The sequence below is a fragment of the Amblyomma americanum genome, chromosome 9, assembly GCF_052857255.1.
Source record: "Amblyomma americanum isolate KBUSLIRL-KWMA chromosome 9, ASM5285725v1, whole genome shotgun sequence".
In the NCBI taxonomy this organism is placed as follows: Eukaryota; Metazoa; Arthropoda; class Arachnida; order Ixodida; family Ixodidae; genus Amblyomma; species Amblyomma americanum.
The window spans coordinates 42,287,520-42,304,352 of NC_135505.1; positions in this window are offsets into that span (position 1 = coordinate 42,287,520).

Genomic DNA, 16,833 nt, shown 5'->3' on the forward strand with positions numbered 1-16,833 from the left:
TAGTCGGTCGCTATGATGATCCACTTATTTCCAGATGTTGACGTTGGAAAAGGGCCAAGCAAGTCCATGCCAATCTGCTGAAAGGGCCTTGTGGGAGGTTCAATGGGGTTCAGAAATCCTGCTGGTCGTGTGGGAGGAGTCTTTCGTCGCTGACAATCTCGGCATGTTTTCACATAGTGTGCGACATCGGCAGACAGTCGGGGCCAGTAATACTTGTCTTGAATGCGGCGGAGGGTGCGAGTAAACCCGAGATGTCCAGCTGTCGGCTCGTCGTGTGAAGCCTGTAGAACTTCTTCGCGGAGACAAGTAGGTACAACAAGGAGGTAGGCTGTTTTGTTCGCTGTAAAGTTCTTCACAAGGACCTCATTCTGCACACAGAAAGAAGACAGTCCTCGCTTGAATGAAGCGGGGGGTGAAGAAACCTTGCCTTCCAGGTACTCGATGAGGCCTTTTAGGTTCGGGTCCGAGCGTTGCTGCTGAGCAAAAGAGCTTGCGCTGATGGGTCCCAGGAAGGCGTCCTCATCGTCGTCCAGCGGCGGTGCATCTACAGGGGCTCGTGAGAGGCAATCGGCGTCAGTGTGCTTGCGTCCGGACTTGTAAACGACGGTGACGTCAAACTCCTGGAGACGCAGACTCCATCGAGCGAGTCGGCCAGAGGGATCCTTCAAATTGGCAAGCCAGCAGAGCGCGTGGTGGTCGCTGACCACCTTGAACGGCCGTCCGTAGAGGTAGGGGCGGAATTTCGACGTAGCCCAGATGATGGCAAGGCACTCCTTCTCAGTGGTCGAATAGTTAGCCTCGGCCTTGGAAAGGGAACGGCTAGCGTATGCGATGACCTTCTCCAGCCCGTCACTTTTTTGAACGAGAACGGCGCCTAGTCCCACGCTGCTTGCGTCGGTATGAACTTCAGTATCGGCGTTTTCATCAAAATGCGCAAGGATCGGTGGGGACTGTAAACGACGCTGAAGTTCTTTGAAGGCTTCTGCTTGCGGCGCTTCCCATTTAAACGGCACGTCTGCCTTCGTCAGTTGGGCCAGGGGCTCGGCAATGCGCGAAAAGTTTTTCACAAATCGTCGGTAATATGCGCATAGTCCGAGAAATCTGCGCACTGCTTTCTTATCGGCCGGCGGTTGAAACTGTTCAATAGCGGCTGTTTTCTGCGGGTCTGGGCGTACTCCTTCCTTGCTAACGATGTGGCCTAGAAACAGCAGCTCTTCGTAGGCAAAGTGGCATTTCTCTGCTTTCAAGGTTAGGCCAGACGACTTGATTGCGTCTAGTACTGTTCGAAGTCTTTTGAGGTGCTCTTCAAAGTTCGAGGTGAAGACAACGACGTCATCTAAATATACCAGACAAATTTTCCACTTCAGGCCGGCCAGCACTGTATCCATTACTCGCTGAAACGTCGCTGGTGCGGAACAGAGACCAAATGGCATCACCTTGAACTCAAACAGCCCATCCGGAGTTATGAATGCTGTCTTCTCGCGATCTCTTTCGTCGACCTCAATTTGCCAGTAGCCGCTCTTGAGGTCCATCGATGAGAAATATTTGGCGTTGCAGAGGCGGTCCAGTGTGTCGTCGATGCGGGGGAGGGGGTAGACGTCCTTCTTTGTTATGTTGTTCAAGCGGCGGTAATCCACGCAGAATCGAAGTGCGCCGTCTTTCTTTCTCACTAGAACCACCGGTGCCGCCCATGGGCTGTTTGAAGGCTGGATGACGTCGTCGCGAAGCATTTCTTCGACTTGGTCCCGGATGGCTTGTCGTTCTCGCGGAGACACACGGTAGGGGCTTTGACAGAGAGGTCGGACGTGTTGATCCGTTATAATGCGATGCTTGGCAATTGGCGTCTGTCGCACCTTCGGCGATGTCGAAAAGCACTCACTGTAGTTTTGAAGCAGATTGCGGATCTGGTCTTGTCTGTTCCGGTGCAGGGCTGGGTTGATGTCGAAAGTGGGCGAGTTCTCTTTTTCAGGCGGATCTTCTGCGGAGGGGTCGGAGAGGGCGAAGGAATCTCGTACGTCAGATATTTCGTCGTAGAAAGCAATCGTCGTTCCTCTGTTAATATGCCGGTATTCTTCGCTGAAGTTAGTCAGCAGTACTTCGGCCTGGCCATTGCGGAAATGTGCGATGCCTCTTGCGATGCTGATTCCTCGGTCTAGTAGCAACTGCATGTTCCCCTCGATGATGGCTTCAGTGTTTATGGCTTTCGTGGCGCCTACGGTCACGATAACGCTTGAACGGGGTGGGACGCTCACTTCTTCCTCCAGGATACTTAGGGCAACGTGATTTTCCCGAGTTTTCATCGAAGCGATGGCTTCGTCCGTCGAAAGCGTGATCAGCTTGGATCGTAGGTCGATGATCGCCTGATGCTCATTAAGGAAATCCATACCCAAGATCACTTCGCGGGAGCATTGCGGTAGCACAACAAAGGTCGCAGGATAGGTATGTCCTTTGACAGTCACTCGCGCTGTGCATTGTCCTGATGGCGTAATGAGGTGGCCCCCAGCGGTGCGAATTTGTGGGCCGTCCCAAGCCGTTGTGACTTTTCTGAGCTGCGCAGCGAATGTTCCATTCATCACCGAGTAATCGGCTCCTGTGTCGACTAGAGCGGTAACTTTCCGGCCGTCGATAGTCACTTCTAGGTCGGAGGTCCTGGCTCTTGCATTGCATGTCGCTCTCGGCGTCGGGTCACGGCTTCGTCGCGTATGCGAGTCACGGGTTGGGCGTGTGGTCGAAGCTCCTCTGGGTGGCGGCGTCGATTTCAAGGTAGCTTGCGTCGTGGTCGAGGTTCTCATTGTGTGCGGCGTCGGTGCAGCGAGTGTCGGTTCTTCATGCGGCGTCGCGGGTGCAGCGTCTTCATGGGGCGTGGTCGGTGGAGGATCTTCGGCGTTTAGCTCGTGAGCAACCTCACCTCCAGAGGTTGCTGCCTTTAGTTTCCCCTACGGGGGCTGGGCGACCTTCCTCGTACCGCGGCTGCGTAGCTGCGGCGTGGCGACGCAAAGCGCGAGGTTGACGGCGATGGTGAGCGCGAAAAGCGGTTCGGCGTGTACTCTTCTCGACGCAGGTACTCGTCGATTTCGTGCGGACGTTGTCCGAAGCGTGGTCGTGGGGCGTTAACGGCAAATCCTCGAAGACCGATACGTCGGTACGGGCAGTGACGAAGAATATGGCCGGCCTCGCCGCAATGGAAGCACAACGGCCGGTTGTCGGAAGTCCTCCAGGCGTCGCATTTCCTGGGGCTTGAGGGTCGGTCATAGGCTGGGCGGGCGGGGGCTGGGAGGCGGCGTTGTGGACCAAGTGGCCCATCTCGGGGAGGACGTGGGGGTTGTCGTTGGGGCTGAGCAGTCCTTACTGCAGCGGCGTAGGTCATGGCCTGGGGTTCTGTGGCCGTCGGGGTGCCAAGTGCCTGTTGCACTTCTTCCCGTACCACGTCCATCAGAGTCGATGCTTGTGGCTGTGGGGAGGATGGCAGTAATCGGCGTAGCTCCTCTCGGACGATTTCGCGGATAACGTCCCGCAAGCTGTCGCTGGTGGTGGCCGGCGTGTCCGAAAGGATTGCATAGGCAGAGGAAGGGCGGTTGTACTGCCGAGCTCGGACGTCGAGGGTCTTCTCAATCGTGCAGGCTTCCTGCATGAATTCCTCGACCGTTTTTGGCGGCTGACGGACGAGGCTGCCAAAGAGTTGTTCTTTTACGCCGCGCATTAAGAACTGAACTTTCTTTTCCTCGGTCATCCCGGGATCGGCGCGGCGAAATAGGCGCTTCATCTCCTCGACGTAGCTGCGGACGGGCTCATTCGGAAGCTGGATCCTGGACTCGAGGAGTCGTTCGGCTCTTTCTTTCCTCACGACACTGGTAAATACCTTCAATAGTTCTCTCTTGAATAGCTCCCATGTCGTAAGGGACGACTCGTAGTTTTCGTACCACGTGCGTGCGGAGCCATCCAATGAGAAAAAAACGTGTCCAATCTTTGCCGCATCATCCCACTTGTTGAATGACGCCACGCGCTCAAATTGATCCAACCATTCTTCAGGGTCTTCGCCTAGGGATCCATTGAAAGTTGGCGGCACCCGCGGCTGCTGCAGTATGATCGGTGTCGACATCTTCGGCGAGATTGCGGTGCTCGTAGCCGCGTCTTTTCGCTGTCTTGTGCGGTCCGGCAGTTTCCTGAACTCAGGCTCCTCTCCTTGGAGACGTCGGCTGGCTCGCTGAGCTGCTGGCTCGTCCTCGGGTGCGAAGCGCTCAGGGCTGGCTTCACGACTTGAAGGGGGCGTCCGGAACATGGAAGGCTACCCCGCACCTCCACCAGATGTCACGTAGTGGTGACGGCAGTCGAAGCAGCGATGAAGACGGACGAAAGGATCTTCTAAAAGAACTGTTTATTGGGCTGGCTTGCACCCAAAATGGACTGAATCACTCGGCGGCGGCGAAGCGACAAGCGTGCTCGGCGGTCGTCGAACAGAATGCCCGCCGCTGTCGGCCGTGCTCAATTTAAAGCTGATAGCGAACATTCGAGATAAAGGGCGCAAAGTTACTAGAACATTCCGGAACAACGTAGAATCAGCTTTGCCAGGCTGCGATCAATCGAGATAAATGTAGTCGCGTCTTGCGTCGCAAACAAAGCGATAAGGTGGTGTCGCGGCAGATTTGAAAAACGAATAAACACTGCAAATATTCGCGGCAATATATATATATATATATATATATATATATATATATATATATATATATATATATATATATATATATATATATATATATAAGCTGCAATGAAAATCTTCCTCGACTGCTGATATCATAAGAAAAGAGTTGAGATACACTTGAAGCAACCTTTATTTACCAACGGTTTCGAACGGTGGACCGGTCTTTATCAGGGTAAGATAATTCTGACCACAAAGGTCCGCGTTTTCGGAGCACCGAATGCACTTGGAGAAGAGAAAAACGCTCTCCCTTGAGCAAACAAACAGATCACTCAAGAGACAAACAGTGAGGGTCCAGACTCCTCCCTTGGACTGAGGGAAAGTAGGAGGGTGGTCAAAGGAACAGACGAAAAAGAAAAAAAAAGGTGGGGGCGGAAGGAGAAAGCGCAGGTTACAGACAGCGGGGGCGGAGAGAGGTGAGTTGTCCACAGGGAAAAAGAAGGTAGCGGGGGGGGGGGGGGGCGCCGACATGAATTATTATTAGGCGAAAGCGACAGGCTCGAACACGAGCAAAGAAAATATCATAAACAAAAAAACAGCAAGAAAAGAACAAATAAACGGAAAACAACACAGCGCGCATATGCATCAGAGCGGGATGCGCTCCCCACGGTTGCGGCTGTTAACAGTTAGAGTGTAAGTTACGGCGGCGGTGCAGCCGGCCACACGCCCCGCAGAAATCTGATCCCGCAGCCGGGCGCCGCAAAGAGCAAATGTCTCCGCGCTGCATGGAAGAAAATGGGGAAGAAAATGTAACAGGAACAGGAACATAACAGGAACAGGAACAGGGACGTAACAGGAAGAAAATGGGGAACTAAGGCGCGAAATCCCCCAAGTGTCCATTATTGCAATAGGTTACTGTCCTACATGAAGCATCAAGCTCTACTATCTGCAAAGCGGGAAAAAATAAATAAAGAAAAATAAAATACACAAAAATATAAGAAGTTGAGGGTAAATAGGCAATATGCTTTGCTCTCACAACTGTTTTCTCTGGTCATGAGCAAGAAAGAATGGCAGGGAGAGGACAAGGGCGACATGTGGAAGCAAGCACGCAAATCGGCATGACCTCAGGCGATGCAGTAAGGGTGCAGTGAATTTCAGTAGGGCTAGGACTCTGACCTTTGAAGTGTGGAGAGAGTACCAGGGTTCTCATTCATACCGGCGTGCACAGTATTGAGCCTATATATAGTATGGTTCTCGTTGCTTACGCTGACGGGTATTTTGGAAGCCGCTCTGTAGCAGCATATGTTTTAGTTTATGAAACTTGTGACGTTCCTGGGAAAAGAGTTTCGACAGGGGAAGGAGAGGATATATTATATATATATATATATATATATATAGAGAGAGAGAGAGAGAGAGAGAGAGAAGCCAGTAGGCATAGAAGCGGACAGCCACAGAAAGCAAGGAGCATGGAGGATTAGTTTTTTTGACTTTGTGGTGTTAATCAATGGAAATTACTGGTGAACAAGTTATCACTTGCAGATAAATGATTAGAAAAGCAGAACAAAAAATAACCGCACGCTGCCGGTGGGAATCGTACTCACGACCTCCGAATGTGGACTCCAGTGCTCACCAACTGCGCTACGGCTGCGGCTGTCATATCTGCTGCTTTCAAGGGTATTAATGATAGTACGTGACGTAACCTGGAGAGTGTTAACTAGCGCCACCTTTGTCAATAAGTGGTGGAAGTAGTACGTCCTGCATTACAACTGATGTGATGTGGTACGTCACTGAACGGCAAGGGTGCAAGCTATGTGAGAACCCTCTCAGGCTTGCTAAGGCATCAAGGTTGCCAGAACCGAGGCCCTCGTTCAGCAATTAATGAGACAAGAAACAAGGAGAGGAAAATGAGGGGCTCTTTATACATACCACATGAGCGAACAGCAACGAAAACCAAGGAGCATAAGAATTTTTTTTTGAGTTGTGATGTTGATCAATGAAAATTAAGAACACGGTATCGAACGTAAACCAATGACTATAGAAAGGCAGAAGAAGAAACAACCACATGCTGTCGAATATATATATATATATATATATATATATATATATATATATATATATATATATATATATATATATATATATATATATATATATATATATATATATATGCGATCGTAGGTGACGGAAACCTCGAAAAACCATGGCATGAGGAACCAAGGTGTTCTTCATGCGGGTGAATTGGCTCGGCTCCACAGTCACATCAAGCCCGTCGAGAGTGGTGTCGCGGCAGGAAACCGGTACGCATACACCCGAAGTGGGGGGGCACGACCGTATCTTCCTTCCCCAAGGCCGGTGGTGAAACATTTGCCCACGCTGAGCTCACCGATGTGACAGTCGATGTTAGGCCGCACATCTGCAAAAAAGTCGAGACCAAGAATGACGTCGTGAGTCGACCGGGCGAGCACCGCAATTTCCGTTCTGAACAGTTCACCATTCAGGGAAACCGCAGCACTGCACACTACAAGTGCAGGCAACGGTTCGCCGCTCATAACACAAAACGACATTTTCGTTCCATCGAAACAAAACTTTACATCCTAGGAAACACTTAAACACAGGAGTCATAACTGAAACAGTAGCACCGGTATGCACTAAGGCATCACAGGCACACCCTCCACTACCACCTACACAATGTTCCGTAACATCACCACAGGCAGCGGTATCTCTTCCGGCGGCAGACATCTAGCGACCTCACCACCGTCGGTCGCACCGAATAGTTTTCCCGGAAAAGTCACTGGAAAGGGAAAAGTACCGAATTCGTTTTCTCTCGCCACCACGCGGGCCAGCGCGCGCGCGCTCCCGATTCGTTCTGCGCGATGACGTAATCATTCCCCGCCATAAATGGTCCGCACGCTTCTTTCTCGCGGCCGCCGGCACACAGATCGTCCGTAGCATTACGTAGCACTTGCTCTTATGGGCCGAGATAAGCGTGCACAGCATTTCCAGTCGCGTAGTGACGCTTGTGCAGTTCACGCCTGCGCACAGACTGCTAGCGGCCGTCGCGTGAGCGGCACTGGACAAAATATGGCGGCTCCGGTGATGGTTGCGGTACTTTTCCAGTTCCAGTGACTATTTTCCGGCGGAGGCGAGTAGGAGAGGCGTCGTGGTGATGGTGAGCGACGTGTGCGGATTGCTGGAGGCGGTGTGACACTTCTATCCGATGCCGGCGAACATTGAATCCGCGTGTGTGCATTCCAGCGAACGACCGTCGCACCCGGTAATGCTGCCACAAACTGCTGGGCACAGATCCCGGAGCGTCGCCGTCGAGAGTCATCATGGGAACACAAGGCAGCAGGCCAGCAATGCGACGACTCCCGCGAAGGTGAAGTTAGAGATACGTCATCGGGTAACCTGTATACCAGACACCTTCCACCAAGATGTTACTCAGACCACGACGGGCGACCGAAACCAGCTGGGTCTGTTTCCCGAGCACTAGACGCTTCCACTTCTTTCTCCACATATTGTGCGTAGTCAGCGATACCGACCAAATAGAGTAGGCATCGCCTCTTCATGGGCGTCAAAATATATATACTGCTCTGTCAACGCGCGTCACCGGCACGGTTAAAGACGAAATGCTGCTAGCCTCCTCACATTAGTTCCAAACGCCTTCACGGAGTTTATATATGCGAACTAAAGTAATTGCAATGAAAAGTAAATTGGTACGAATGAGGTGAAACTCGAACCTACAACCTATGGATTGCCAGAGGTGTACGCTACGAATTGGCCACAAGGGCTCGTCAGTTCGGTACAGGTGGACGTGGTGGATCTTTCGCTCCCTATGGTGTCTTTGGTTCATGTGCTGTGCGTGCATGCTTAGGTCTATGCTGATTAGTGACTCGGTAATTAAATCAGATTAATTCGATTTATTACATGTATCGGTCATTGTAATTGAACAGTTTGGAGTGTGTGTATGTGTGAAGTACCAATGTTTGAGGTTTGATTCGGGCATCACTAATCGCTACCATTTAAAAAAAATGCGATGTACCATATGTGTAGAGACGTGGTTACAATAAATGTTTAGAAACTTCCGGCAGCTTCCAGTGCCGATACTGCAATTCTGAATGCCATACGAATTCACAAACATAAGTTGCCGGCAAACTGCTGTAGTGGCTGAGACAGTACCTACATGGAAATAATTTGGCGAGAAATAAATAGTATTGACATGCAATCTCACTTACTGCAAAAGATTCTAGCAAAATAAAGCAAAATGTGTGCATTTTCATTCAACTCTTTTTTGCCAATGAGTACACTCTCATCGCTGCAGTCAGCTCACAGCCTCGCACGAAGTATCGGCTCTTCTGCGTGCAATATTTGATTACTGTGTCTCTGTATCTGCACAATATTTCCCAAAAAGACGAAGTGGAGCAGCTGCTGTCCGGAGCAAAACACGGCACTTCGCTAAAGCCTGGTAATTAAAGGCGGCTCAGGACAGCGTATACATTCGTCGTCTTACGTAGGGGTGGTGAACGAGTGCCACCGCACACGAACGCCTCAAGCACAAAGGTAAACACTACAGGTACTGTCGTCCGGCTGTAACAAGCTGACAGAAGACTCACGCAGACAGTCTGTCGAGCCGGCCAAGAAACATAGGCGGTGGGGTCACGAGAGAGGCGCGGATTTCGAAGGTCACGGGATCTAAACCTAACCCTGTCAAAACGGTTTCTGCACTGAAATTAATATCTCATGAAGGGACACAACGCTGAAGCGAAAGACGCCGCGGAGCCGGCGACGGAAGAGCACCACTTGCTGCGGTGTAACGGTCATTGGCAGCGCGCTTTGAAAATTCACAACAGATAAAGGGAGACACCAGAGACAGTGTTCGTTCTCAACTCTGGCAGTGAAAAGCACCTTGTCAGCGCCATGCACATGGACTGAAGGAGAAGTAAAAAATAGAAGAACTAAAATAAAAAACACTTTCATCCTAGCCCTAATGGCATGCTGCTTTTCAGCCTTCACTCACGTTTCTCATTCCACGTGCGACGTCTTCCTGCAGAGATATTTGCCGCCGAAACGGGAGACGAGGTAGAAATAGAAGTAGAGAGCAGTCATTGAAAAAAAGGAAGGATAAAGAGGAGGAAGCACGAACTTTTGGCGGAATCCTTAATTTAGGACTCCAAGTCCACCACAGTCGCTGTTGCTTATAGGATATCAGGTTACGCTGAGTCGCACAATCAAAGCTTAACAGGGCTGACTCTCCTCTTCCTTGGATTGATGTTTGTCTTGTTCAGGGGCTTGGGACCTGAGCAACCCCTTGTTACATGGCATGTCGTCCGGATTCCACCGCAGCAGGAACAGATTCCGTCATATCTATCGGGAATGATGATATATTTGTGCAAGTAAGGAAAGGCGTTCGTCTGTAGTTGTCGGGAATCCCTCGCTTCTGTCGTTGCTGGCTTATGGTGTGGTGGAGGATTGACTTGCCTTTGTGTTCGGAACATTATGAGGCGTTCGTGGTAGGTAGAGGAGAGAGGGGCACGTTAGTCGCTCGATGAGTGTATCCTCCAACTTTAGTGTCCGCGGCCTCGTTTCCCTCCAGCCCCTCGTGCCCGGCAGTCCGCGTCAGCGCGTGGCCGAATGCTCCCTACTTTGGCAGGCTTGCTTTGTCGTCAGTCGATTACAGCTGTGACATCCGTGTGTGCTACGAGGATCCACGTTCGACGGCGCGGCGTAGACGGAGACCCGTGACAGCGGCACTCATCAATTACCCAGCCATGCTCTTTGAGTGACGACCAGAAAAACCGGACCCGCCGCGCCCCGGGGAAACAGGCCTTATCCTCCCCAATTTCCGGTTACATTCCAGGACAAAGGAGCTGTCAGCGGGCCAGAGCGCACCCGTACCACAGCCGACGCTATGCGCTACCGCGAAGACAACATTCTTTCCCTCCCCCCCCCCCCCCCCCCTTTGTCGTGGGCTATCGCCGGGAAGGCACCCACAGCTTCCCAGAAGGGCCGTGACGGACACCTGTCAGACAGACAGGCAGTACTCGCCAAGAATGTGGAAAGACAGGCGCTAGTGAATTAGCTCCGAAGAGAGAGCCTGTGTATACTCTCACTTGAGAGAGAGTGGTGGCGTTTTTGTTGTTTATTTAGTTTGTATTGTTAACAGCCTCGGGTCGAGGCTAAGCCCCACCCAAGGGGTGGTCCCCATCTCGCATGTTATTTTGGATTGGAGAATTGATGCTTTGGGCGGGCCACTGGAAATGACCGCCCTTAGTTCTTTGTTAATCAAGTGCTTAAAAGCGCATGTAAACGGATGCAGTTCAGTCTGAGCTGGGGCTCCATGCTTAGCATGTAATGTGATGCTACTTAGGCACTAACCTGCCCGGTCGATGAGTAAAGTAGTGCAAAGTTTGTTCTCTTGTAAATTCAGTTCTGCTTTTTCCAGTTTAACTCTCTGTATATGTATGTTGTAAAATTATGCTCTGCTGTCATCATCTACAAGCTCGCCTCCTGTTCATCTTCCAAGCCGAACGACACTAGAGGAAGGGTTTGTGAACTATCCTCGAAGAAACGGACGACTATTGAAATTCTACTGCATAGACGCTGAGGACGACATCGTTCGCCAAGAGGGCCTTCAGCGCCGAAGCCCGACGGCGTGCAGCTTCTGCCAGCAACCGCTCGAGCCCAACTCCGGAGCCACTCCATCGCCCCCATGAAGTCGTCGGCACGTAAGCTCGGACGCCCCAGCCTCTGATGTATAACCTTAATCATGTGTAATTATTGAATATACCTGTTTGTTTAAACTGAGCCATACGGTGTCTCTTTGCCTCTCCGTCCCGTGTGGACCGGCGCATTATGGGGGTCATCACACTGGTGCCAGAAGTGGGGTCTCAAAGGCAAATGTCCTCTGAATGCGGTGACATTCATGACTTCAAAATTGTAATCAAAAGGGAATCACGGGACTGATTGTGGGACTTTTACCCCCATTTGAGAGGCTTGAGGCACTGGAGGGCTTGAAAAAAAAAATGACTGTATCTGAGGGAGCTCCCACTCCACAGCCGTCGCTCGGAGCAAGCATGCTGGCATTAGGAAGCGTCATTCCGACGTTTACGGAGATAAGACAGGGGTTCCAATCTGCGATTTCTTTTCCATGCTAGAAGAGATTGGGAAAATGGGGGGATGGTCCGATGCTCAAATGCTGGGAATGGCGAGGTGTAAGATGGCAGGAGCTGGTCATGATTTTGCATGGCGAGACGAAAAAGTAAAATCCACAAAATCATTTGCGGAATTTAAGAAGCTCGCGTTTGAGCATTTCGACACTGAGCCACGTCACGTGCGGGTACAGAGGTTCCGTGACGCCGAACAGATGGTAGGGGAGGGACGTGCGAACATTTGCGTCGCGGCTTCAGCGCCTAGCACGCGATACGTTAAGCAGGGAGGAGGAAGGAGACCAGCTAAGGAAGAAATACGCGGAGGAACTACTTAAAGAGGAAATGACCGCTTTGTCGTGGCTGGTCTGCAAGGACCCCGTGCGCCGGTTCGTGCTCTCGCGCAAGCCGAGCAATTTCGACCAAGCCGTGGAGGCCGGCATTGGATGAGGAACCGAAATGAGGCGTTAACGACAGCCGCAGCGAGAGTACGCGTCATAGAGAGAGCGGTGCTCAACCCTGAGGTTGCTCTCTTAACAGAGCGGTTAGATCGCTTAGAACAGCTGCTATCTCAGCAGGTAGAACACCAGGTTGAAGCGCGCGCTCAACAGCGCTCATTCGCTGGAAACCGGAGACCGCCACAAAGCTACAGGCGCGGTATGCGAGATTTTGAAGAAATCGTATGCTTCGCTTGCCAGGGTCGCGGACACATCGCCAGGTTCTGCCAAAACGTGCGCCGTGGGGAGCCACAAAGAGAAGCAGGCGAGACATGCCCTAAGCAAGCCTACAGCGGGGCTCCAGATACCGAGTCAAAAAACTAGTTAGTCCTCCCCAGCCTGAGGAGCGTGGGGAGGGAGCAGTAGATGATGAGGTGGTGGTAGTTTGTGTGGCCGACGAGGCATGCCCTGTTGTGCGTTGCAAGTTAAATGGTTGTTGCATGGAATTGTTGATAGATACGGGGTCAAAGGTGACATTGCTTAAGGAGAGCAGTTTTAACACGCTTCGAAGGAAGGGGGACCGCGAGGTGTTGGTAGCGTCTGGTGGTATGGCAACCAAATTTGTAGGCATAACGGGGGATCCTCTTGGCATAAGTGGACTCTACCGGTTACACTTCTCCCTCGGCGGAATTGCATTGCAGCACCCCTGTTACGTATGCCCGGACACGGTGTCTCTGCCAAACGGAGTGTCAGGTATATTAGGGCAGGATTTTTTGAGAAAAGGGAAGGTAGTAGTTTCATTCTCTGAGGAAGAGGTTAATGCGGGCGGATCAAAAGTTCCGTTTTTGAACAGGAGAGGGGCTGAGATTCGCATTACCGATATTGACACCCGTCAAACAGTGGGATCATTGGAGAAGGTATATTCGCGGGTTGCCGTCAGGCTGGTCGATGAGGCGGTCGTCCTTCCTTGGTCGGAGCACATTTTGTACGCGTTTGTGCCTTCAGATGTAGAGAGCGGCGCCGTGGGAGTGCTTGAGCCGGTCGACTCTCTCAGCAATGGCCTGAAGGCAGCCGCGTGCCTCGTGAGAGTTAATGACGCCCACAGAGTGCCCCTACGGGTGGTTAACTGTAGCCAGCAGCCACTGAGCCTTCCCAAGAACAAAACATTGGCTTTCTTCACCTCTGCGATAAAGCAACGTGAGCCCACCGATACGGTACTCGCAACTGTAGAGCATGCTAGTCCTTCGGCTGCTCCAATGGTGTCGTTCGATCTTTCTCACGTAAAATCCAGGGAGAGGGAGGCTCTGGCTGGTTTGCTGAACGACTACTCGGAGGTATTCGCCGCGTCCAACCTGGATTTGGGCTGCTGTGGCGTTATAAAGCACAGGATAGAAACCGGCACTTCATCGCCCGTTTACCAGCGTGCGTACAGGATTCCTTACTCCCAACGTGAGGAGATGGAGCGGCAGGTGCAGGACCTGATTGATCGCGGCATTGTCGAACACTCAAAGTCACCCTGGGGAGCACCAGCACTATTGGTGGAAAAGCCAGATGGCTCGTATCGATTGGTAGTGGACTACCGCAAACTAAATGCCGTAACTTGCATCGATCCATACCCCATCCCCAATATACAGGAGACGCTTTCTCAGCTGGGCTCTGCCAGGTACTTCACGGTAGTGGACATGGCGGCGGGATTCTGGCAGATAGCAATGGATCCGGCAGATGCCGAGAAAACGGCATTCAACACGCCCTCAGGGCACTATGAATGGAAAAGAATGCCGATGGGTCTGGCCAACAGCCCTGCTGTCTGGCAGAGAACCGCTGATGTTATCCTGGCAGGTCTTCTGGGGAGGCTGTGCTTCGTGTATATGGATGACATTATCATATACAGTGACAGTTTTGATAACCATTTGCGCGATATTGAGCAGGTTTTGGTGCGACTAAGAGCAGCGGGTCTCAAGCTGAAGCTCTCTAAGTGCCAATTCCTCAAAAACGAGGTGAAATACCTCGGGCACGTTGTTTCAGCTGACGGCGTGCGACCGGACCCTGAGAAACTAAGGTGTGTCTCGGATTTTCCATCCCCGACTAGCGTCCGCCAGGTCCGGCAGTTTCTCGGCCTGATCGGTTACTACCGAAGGCACATAGAGGAGTTCGCCAAGCTCGCTAAGCCGCTCACCGCCTTAACAGCCAAAAATGTCGCCTTTCGCTGGGACGAAAACGCGGAGAATGCTTTTGGGGCCCTGAAAAGGAAGCTAATGAGTGCACCGCTGTTGCGCCACCCGGATTTTAATTTGCCCTTCGTTATGGCCACAGATGCGTCAAAGTTAGGTGATGGTAGGTGATGGCAACTGTGTGCATACTTGTTCGTGCACGTGCTTCGTGATTTATGGCTATTTTGTCTTTATTTTTAATTCGGTGCGTTGTCAAGGGCAAGCGTTTTCTGGCATGCATGCCAGCCGCAACCAGGGTCGTCGAGAGCACCTGTACATTTTGTTTATTTAGAACATCAATTTAGGGGCTCTGCGCTTTCTTTTTTTTAAAAAGGGGCCGGATTGGTTTGGTTTATGGGGTTTATCCAAAAGCGACTCAGGCTATGAGAGACGCCGTAGTGAAAGGCTCCGTGAATTTCGACCACCTGGGGTTCATTACCGTGCACTGACATCACACAGTATACGGGCATCTAGAATTTCACCACCCTCGAAATTCGACCGCCGCGGCCGGAATCGAACCCGCGTATACCATGCCAGCAGCCGAGCGCCATAACCGCTCAGCCACTGCGGCGGCTAAAAAAGGGGGGGGGGCGGAGTGGCCGCAATTTTAACAAGTAACTAGTAACGTGACACCGCACATTATAGAAAAATGTTAACGTAAGCACGTCACCCGTGATAGTTCTGAAATGGTAACTCGTACGTTACTAAGTTACCGAAAAAAGTAACGCGTTACCGGTAACGCCGTTAGTTTTAACGCGTTATTGCCAACACTGCATGATTCCCTCCCCGCAGAAAAGCTCTTTGTAGAAGGAAAAAAGCCTCTTCAATTATCATCCGTCCAAAACCCGAATAATTGTTGAAAATGCCTTTGAGAGAAAGAAAGTCCGCTTTCGAAACGCCATGAAAAGGATAGAGGGCGAGATCAGGCATTCGCCTGTTATTATTAATAATTGGTTTTGGAGGGAAAAGAAATGGCGCAGTATCTGTCTCATATATCGTTGGACACCTGAACCGCGCCGTAAGGGAAGGGTAAAGGAGAGAGTGAAAGAAGAAAGGAAGAGAGAGGTGCCGTAGTGGAGGGCTCAGGAATAATTTCGACCACCTGGGGATCTTTAACGTGCACTGACATCGCACAGCACACAGCGCCTTAGCGTTTTTCCTCCATAAAGACGCAGCCGCCGCGGTCGGGTTCGAACCCGGGAACTCCGGATCAGTAGTCGAGCGCCCTAACCACTGAGCCACCGCGGCGGGGCGCCTGTGTTTATTAGAGCCTGCTGCACTCTCAACAACATATGTGAACACTTTTTGCCTAGCTACAGCAGCAATGGCTGGATGAGGTTTGTCAGCATGACAGAGCTTTTTAGCAACCTGCTCATACTACGCAGTTCGAACTTGATAGCAGGGCTATTGTTCGGGCACCTTTATACATAACTTTCGGCAGCTGCAGTAGAAGTGCACTGAACATGACGAAGAGTGCTGCCCATGTTTTCTACCTCTAAGCAGCATACCTAATCCGAGGCAGCATTTGATGCCAATGTGGGACTGAAGCAGGTCTAGTTCTGTGTCTTTCTACCTTCCACTGCAAACTTTCCTGAAGGAGTGGTTTTCTTGTACAAACGAACTCAGAAGAATGGGTTACCCCAGTCACGTACACATCTTAACCTTGATGGCTGAACAGCCAGGTTAACTAACTGACTTCAGTGGGGTTTCCCAACTGATTTCGTTGGTGTGAGAAGCACTCCTTTAGAGTGATTTCTGACGTGGCTCCGTCTGGACATTGGTAACCTCGTGCAGCACACAAGACCTCATATGGATATAGGTTCTTTTGCCCTTGCCTTTTCTGCTGCTCTTTTTGTCGTTGTATTGTTAGACTTGCACAGCTGTCAGTACTGTATCGCAACAACTGCTTTTTGCCTTTCACGTAGCCTATGGCCCAACAGTAGCATATACATGAATGCAAGCTGAGATTTCTACATTTTATAAGTTGAGGAAATCCTTCAGCACCTGAACGAGGTCTTCTTCTGCCTTCACCTGTCGCTAATGGAGCTGAATCTCTTTTACTCTGTATTCCTTTATGAAATTGCCGCAGGAGACGCTGCTCCTAAAGCAGAGATTGCTGATGGCATCCTCGAACACGCTCACCGGTGCGCACAGGGGCGTCTTGGTGCGCACCCGCCTTCCTCGATCACCGGAAGCGAACCCTGACGGGTCAGTTTTTCGTTGCCCCGACTGGCACCAAGAAAATCGATGGTTCGCAAGGGTGCAATCCCGACAAGCATTGCGGGACGCGTGCTGCGGAGAAGCCGCTTTGCCCGTTCTGTTTTGCTCGTACTCGTGTCCGCGCGCAGTCTAACGCAATGGAGCAGAGAATACGGATGGTTGCCGCCATTGATGAACTGCTTTCA